A 4713-nucleotide genomic window follows, 5' to 3' on the forward strand; every position below is an offset into this window, starting at 1 on the left:
TCGCTGCTGATAACATGTTAGAGTAGAACGAGAGAAGTAATGTAAACTATGTATCCTTTATTAGATAAGATCTGCTATTTATACAAAGGGAAGAGACACCACTAGGAAGGCGTCTGTTCAGGTAGGCAGGGAACCGACACGGCAGATGCAACTGCCTGCGGTTAGTGAAAGCAGGGATTATTCCATAATTAACAATCATTAATTAATCCTAACAAAGATAACACCTTTGGAAATCAGCTTTGCACCTAGCAAATCTCCCTGTTCTAAAAATTCATATTCATCCACATCCATAGACAAAGATGCTTCTATAGTACAAAAATCCATGGAAACCACGAATGTGGGAAAAAATTGTTTTCAATTTGGCTGTAGAAAAAATATCCTAGCAAAATTTATGTATACATTTAGAAAAACAAATGAAACATACTATTAATGAGTACATTTTGAATGTTTCCAAACTGTAGAAAAATGAATTTTGGAAACGAGCTATGACCATCCCAATCTTTTGGCCGATCGGCCAGAGCCGTTCGAACTATACGCACACATAAGTCTATCCAACGCCCACTGAATATGTTGCAGAAACTCCGCTGAAATAATCTTAGGGGCATGATCCTCAACAAATCTATCCACATGCTCTCAGCTTAGTCATTGATAAGAACTTTCAGCGGTGAGATCCCAGCAAACCAAAGCCAAGCAGCTCAATCTGGATCACAGCATGCAGATTGGACAATAGCATCAACAGGACCTTCTCCTTCGTCAACCACGCACGGGAGAATAAGTTAAAAGAGCGGCGCCCCCATCCATATTGATGTTGCAATAGTAGCACTATCACGTGCTCCGCCCAACTGACCGCTTGCCGACTCTCACGGTGCGCCGGTGCCGCCATCAGAATTGTAGCACAACTACTTAGAATTCAGCTCTTCGTCGGTTGGTTCCAGCATGCAGGAGGAAGATGATTATAAAGAGAAAACAGTGGGGTTGGGCCAATCAAATGGAGGAGTGGACGATGCAAAACCGGCTCCTTTTGAGAAGAAAAGGTACTCATAATTGTGTCGTTCGAAAGAGAAATATCTGTGTCGATACAACAACGTACGGTTGTCCGGCAGAAAACATTTCATGAAAAAGTATACTTGAGTGGCACGATGTTTCTCCTCCCAGATGAACAGTAAAACCCAAAATAATAGCAAAGATAATCAAAAAATTGTGATCATTTTTCTTACACACATGTTTGAATGTTCCACACTTGGTAAAACACCATTGTAAAACAAACACAAAAGGAAAATTACGGATCTTACAAGATTTAGACCAGAAGTGGAAGAAATACATGCATCCCAGAATCAAATTCAGAAAGTTTGGTATGCAGATCAGCCATTGGTTCAAAGTCAAAGAGACATGGCATCACATGAACCGGGAGAAGGTTACGCAAGAATACCACTACAATGGCAAATTTGTGGGGCCCATATATCCATTGAATCAATAATTTTGGAGAAACTAATTGAGTAGTATAAAAGTAGTTGTTGTAATTGCCGTCAGCTAAGAGCAAAAGACCGTCCAAATAGCAATCATAATCCATTTGGAACATTTTTTTTCTTTTTCTTGTTCATCCTCAGACGTTGCATACGTTCTCACAGATTGTTCAAACAATGTAGGCAATACAGTTCGCAACTCATCATAGGTAAGAACAATTTAAAAACAGCATAAAATATAGATCATTGGTCTTAAACACAGATATGAAATGAGACAATTCTATTTCTATAATCATCAGAAAAACATCAAACAAAATAGATATGAATCAAAACCAAGAAAGGAAAACATGCATCTGGAGGACTCAGAATATGGGTGGTGATATAGCAGTATGGTCGGCAAGGCAAAAAAATGCCAATTACAACGGAGACCAAATATCAATCTTCACCATCCCAGCGAAAAACCAACCGAATTAATGTTTCTCTTCAGTGAAGATACTAAAGGATGCAACACAAACCATGTTAACACCCATGACTTAGGGAGCAGCTGCGAATGTTTTGAGAAACAAGATTTAGTTTTATCATAAGTTTCTACGTTTCAGAATCCTACATTCCAAACAGGCCTGGTACAAATATATCAGATTAAAACCAACATCATTAAGTCAGACACCAAAAAAGAACATTAAATAAGGTAAATTAACATGGCTCAGACATCCAAGGAAGGAGTCATCGCCACTGATTTCACCCAATTAAAAGAAGTACAGCAAAAACATATTATTGTTAAGTATGCAAAGCAAGTATAACAACAAAATATCATGTTAAATCAAGAAGATAAAGCAGAGAGAAAAAAAGATTCAAATGGGTAATATCAACATGGCTCAGACATCCAAGGAAGGAATTAGCAGCATTAGCTCTCAAGCCTGGCAGGGCGAAAGCTCTTAGGCGGCAACTGCGAATGTTTTGAGAAACAAGCCAAAGTTTTATCATCATCGCCACTGATTTCACCCAATTAAAAGAAGTAAAGCAAAAGTATATTATTGTTAAGTATGCAAAGCAAGTATAACAACAAAATATCATGTTAAATCAAGAAGATAAAGCAGAGAGAAAAAAAGATTCAGATGAGTAAAATCAACATGGCTCAGACATCCAAGGAAGGAATTAGCAGCATTAGCTCTCAAGCCTGGCAGGGCGAAAGCTCTTAGGCGGCAACTGCGAATGTTTTGAGAAACATGCCAAAGTTTTATCATCATCGCCACTGATTTCACCCAATTAAAAGAAGTACAGCAAAAATATATTATTGTTAAGTAGGAAAAGCAAGTATAACAACAAAATATCCTGTTAAATCAAGAAGATAAAGCAGAGAAAAAAAAGATTCAAATGAGTAAAATCAACATGGCTCAGACATCCAAGGAAGGAATTAGCAGCATTAGCTCTCAAGCCTGGCAGGGCGAAAGCTCTTAGGCGGCAACTGCGAATGTTTTGAGAAACAAGCCTATGTTTTATCATCATCACCATTGATTTACTCCAATTTAAAATAAGCTTAGAAATAGGTTTTTTTTAATGAAACAAAACAGCTCTGTGTTCCGACTAAATCACGTCCACAGGTAACTATCAAACGTGAAACATCCAAGATCTCTCTGTTGGCACAAAGTAGCATCTCTGGTCAAAGCTGTAGCTACCAGAGACATGGCAACACGCCCAATGAAAAACACCCAAGCAGTCACAACACAACAACCTAAAGTCCAAGCAATCATACCATAAGAAACACAAATCATCTCAAGGAGTTGGTAAATCATCCTGAGAAATTGGCAATGAACAAATGAAAACGTGAACTAATCCAAAGATATAAATGCACCAGTTAGAGGGAGGGGGGAGGTCAGACGGCCAAGGGTTTGTCTTCAAAAGTACTGCTGAAGAGGCAGTATCAGAAACTCTAGTCCACATAAATGTCATCAACACTCAACTCCCTAACTAGCTGATGATGCAAACAGAAAAGATGTAAAAATTGAGAAACGGATATCAAAAAAATAAATAGAGAACAAACCAATCAGCAAGGGAGAATCTAGAACACAGTACTGGCATAAGCACAAATACCCAACTGCACAATAGTGTTCTGCAAAAGAAGAACAGGAAAACTGTACGCTACATTGTGCAAAAAAAAGCATAGTTGTCATTCACGAGAGGCAGATCTCAAAGAGGCAAGGATAACAAGAAGTCCAGTTGTCAGTGTGATTGAGATAATATTACCATGGCAAAAGCAGCTTCAAATGAATGACACTTGATACTTAAAGAGTTATGCTACCAACCTCCATATGAAATCTTCAAACCTAGCATTCCAATTGGAATCATATTTTCATTTTTACATACCTATTTTAATGCATAATTCTTAACCAGCTTTAGGAGCATGGTTGTGCTGAACTTCTCTACACACGAGTAACCGTACTTGAAAACACAAAAATGTTAGATATTATCCATAGTTTTGCCATGCTTTCATCCCTACTGAATAACTATCAGGATTAAGGATTAAAATTATCAGGGCAGATAAATCAACAAACCTAGACCTAGAGCACATCACCGTTAACAAACTATGATCTGCCCAAAAGCGCATGCCTGCCTTGAACTTGAATGAACTGGCAGCAAAGCAAAACATAAGAAACGTTGATGATAGATAACAGCCTACAGTGCAGAATTGAAGATAGCTGGCCTCACCTCTGCGGGATGCAGCACGGTTTTGGGTTAATATGGTGAGATTTCTAATGGACGACCTGAAAATCTTCTTCAAGTATTCCACCTTTTTCTCCGCAAGAAAAAAAAAGTGGAGTACTTGAAGAAGACGTTCAGGTACTCCAGCTTGGCGGATCTCTCCTCGACTGGTCTCCTGCGTGAATTTTGGCACGCCGGTGGCTCTGGGATGTTCAAGCAAGCGCCGCATGCTGCCGGTAGCATGAGGTTCCTGCTTGAACACCACAGAGCCGCCGGGCTCCCCGACAAAACCGGCGGACGGCGCACATCATCCGGACGAGATCCAGCCAGCAGAAGGAGACGCGGCTCGACGGGGGGAGCCGCGGAAGGTGGGCGGCGGCGGTGGCGGGGGCTGGGGAAACGGGCGCGGCGGCTGACGGGAGGCGCTCAGGCGCGGGGCGCGGCGATAAGGATGGGGTGGGGAGGAGGATGCTGAGGAGAGGAGATGGGATCTGAGATCTGGGAGGGCGTGGCGGCGGCGCTGCGAGGAGGGTTTGGTGAAGGGTTGGGG

General features: G+C 40.9%; 1 long non-coding RNA gene and 7 other non-coding genes across 8 annotated transcripts; all 8 read right to left on the minus strand.

The window, feature by feature from the left end:
* Positions 1–336: 336 nt before the first annotated feature.
* LOC125516080 lies at positions 337–4506 on the minus strand. The gene is made up of 2 exons (XR_007287229.1): positions 4170–4506; positions 337–4090 (listed from the first exon to the last, which is right to left on the minus strand). It is a non-coding gene; the product is annotated as an uncharacterized LOC125516080 (long non-coding RNA).
* LOC125517725 lies at positions 1598–1678 on the minus strand. Its single transcript, XR_007287768.1, has one exon. It is a non-coding gene; the product is annotated as a small nucleolar RNA SNORD34 (small nucleolar RNA).
* LOC125517787 lies at positions 1822–1914 on the minus strand. The gene has a single exon (XR_007287795.1). It is a non-coding gene; the product is annotated as a small nucleolar RNA Z43 (small nucleolar RNA).
* On the minus strand, positions 2335–2455 carry LOC125517678. Its single transcript, XR_007287726.1, has one exon. It is a non-coding gene; the product is annotated as a small nucleolar RNA SNORD14 (small nucleolar RNA).
* On the minus strand, positions 2595–2715 carry LOC125517680. The gene has a single exon (XR_007287728.1). It is a non-coding gene; the product is annotated as a small nucleolar RNA SNORD14 (small nucleolar RNA).
* Positions 2854–2974, minus strand: LOC125517681. Its single transcript, XR_007287729.1, has one exon. It is a non-coding gene; the product is annotated as a small nucleolar RNA SNORD14 (small nucleolar RNA).
* Positions 3014–3159, minus strand: LOC125517808. The gene has a single exon (XR_007287813.1). It is a non-coding gene; the product is annotated as a small nucleolar RNA snoR2/U65 (small nucleolar RNA).
* On the minus strand, positions 3329–3428 carry LOC125517788. Its single transcript, XR_007287796.1, has one exon. It is a non-coding gene; the product is annotated as a small nucleolar RNA Z157/R69/R10 (small nucleolar RNA).
* Positions 4507–4713: the final 207 nt, after the last annotated feature.

This window comes from Triticum urartu, chromosome 6 (genome assembly GCF_003073215.2).
Source record: "Triticum urartu cultivar G1812 chromosome 6, Tu2.1, whole genome shotgun sequence".
Lineage (NCBI taxonomy): Eukaryota > Viridiplantae > Streptophyta > Magnoliopsida > Poales > Poaceae > Triticum > Triticum urartu.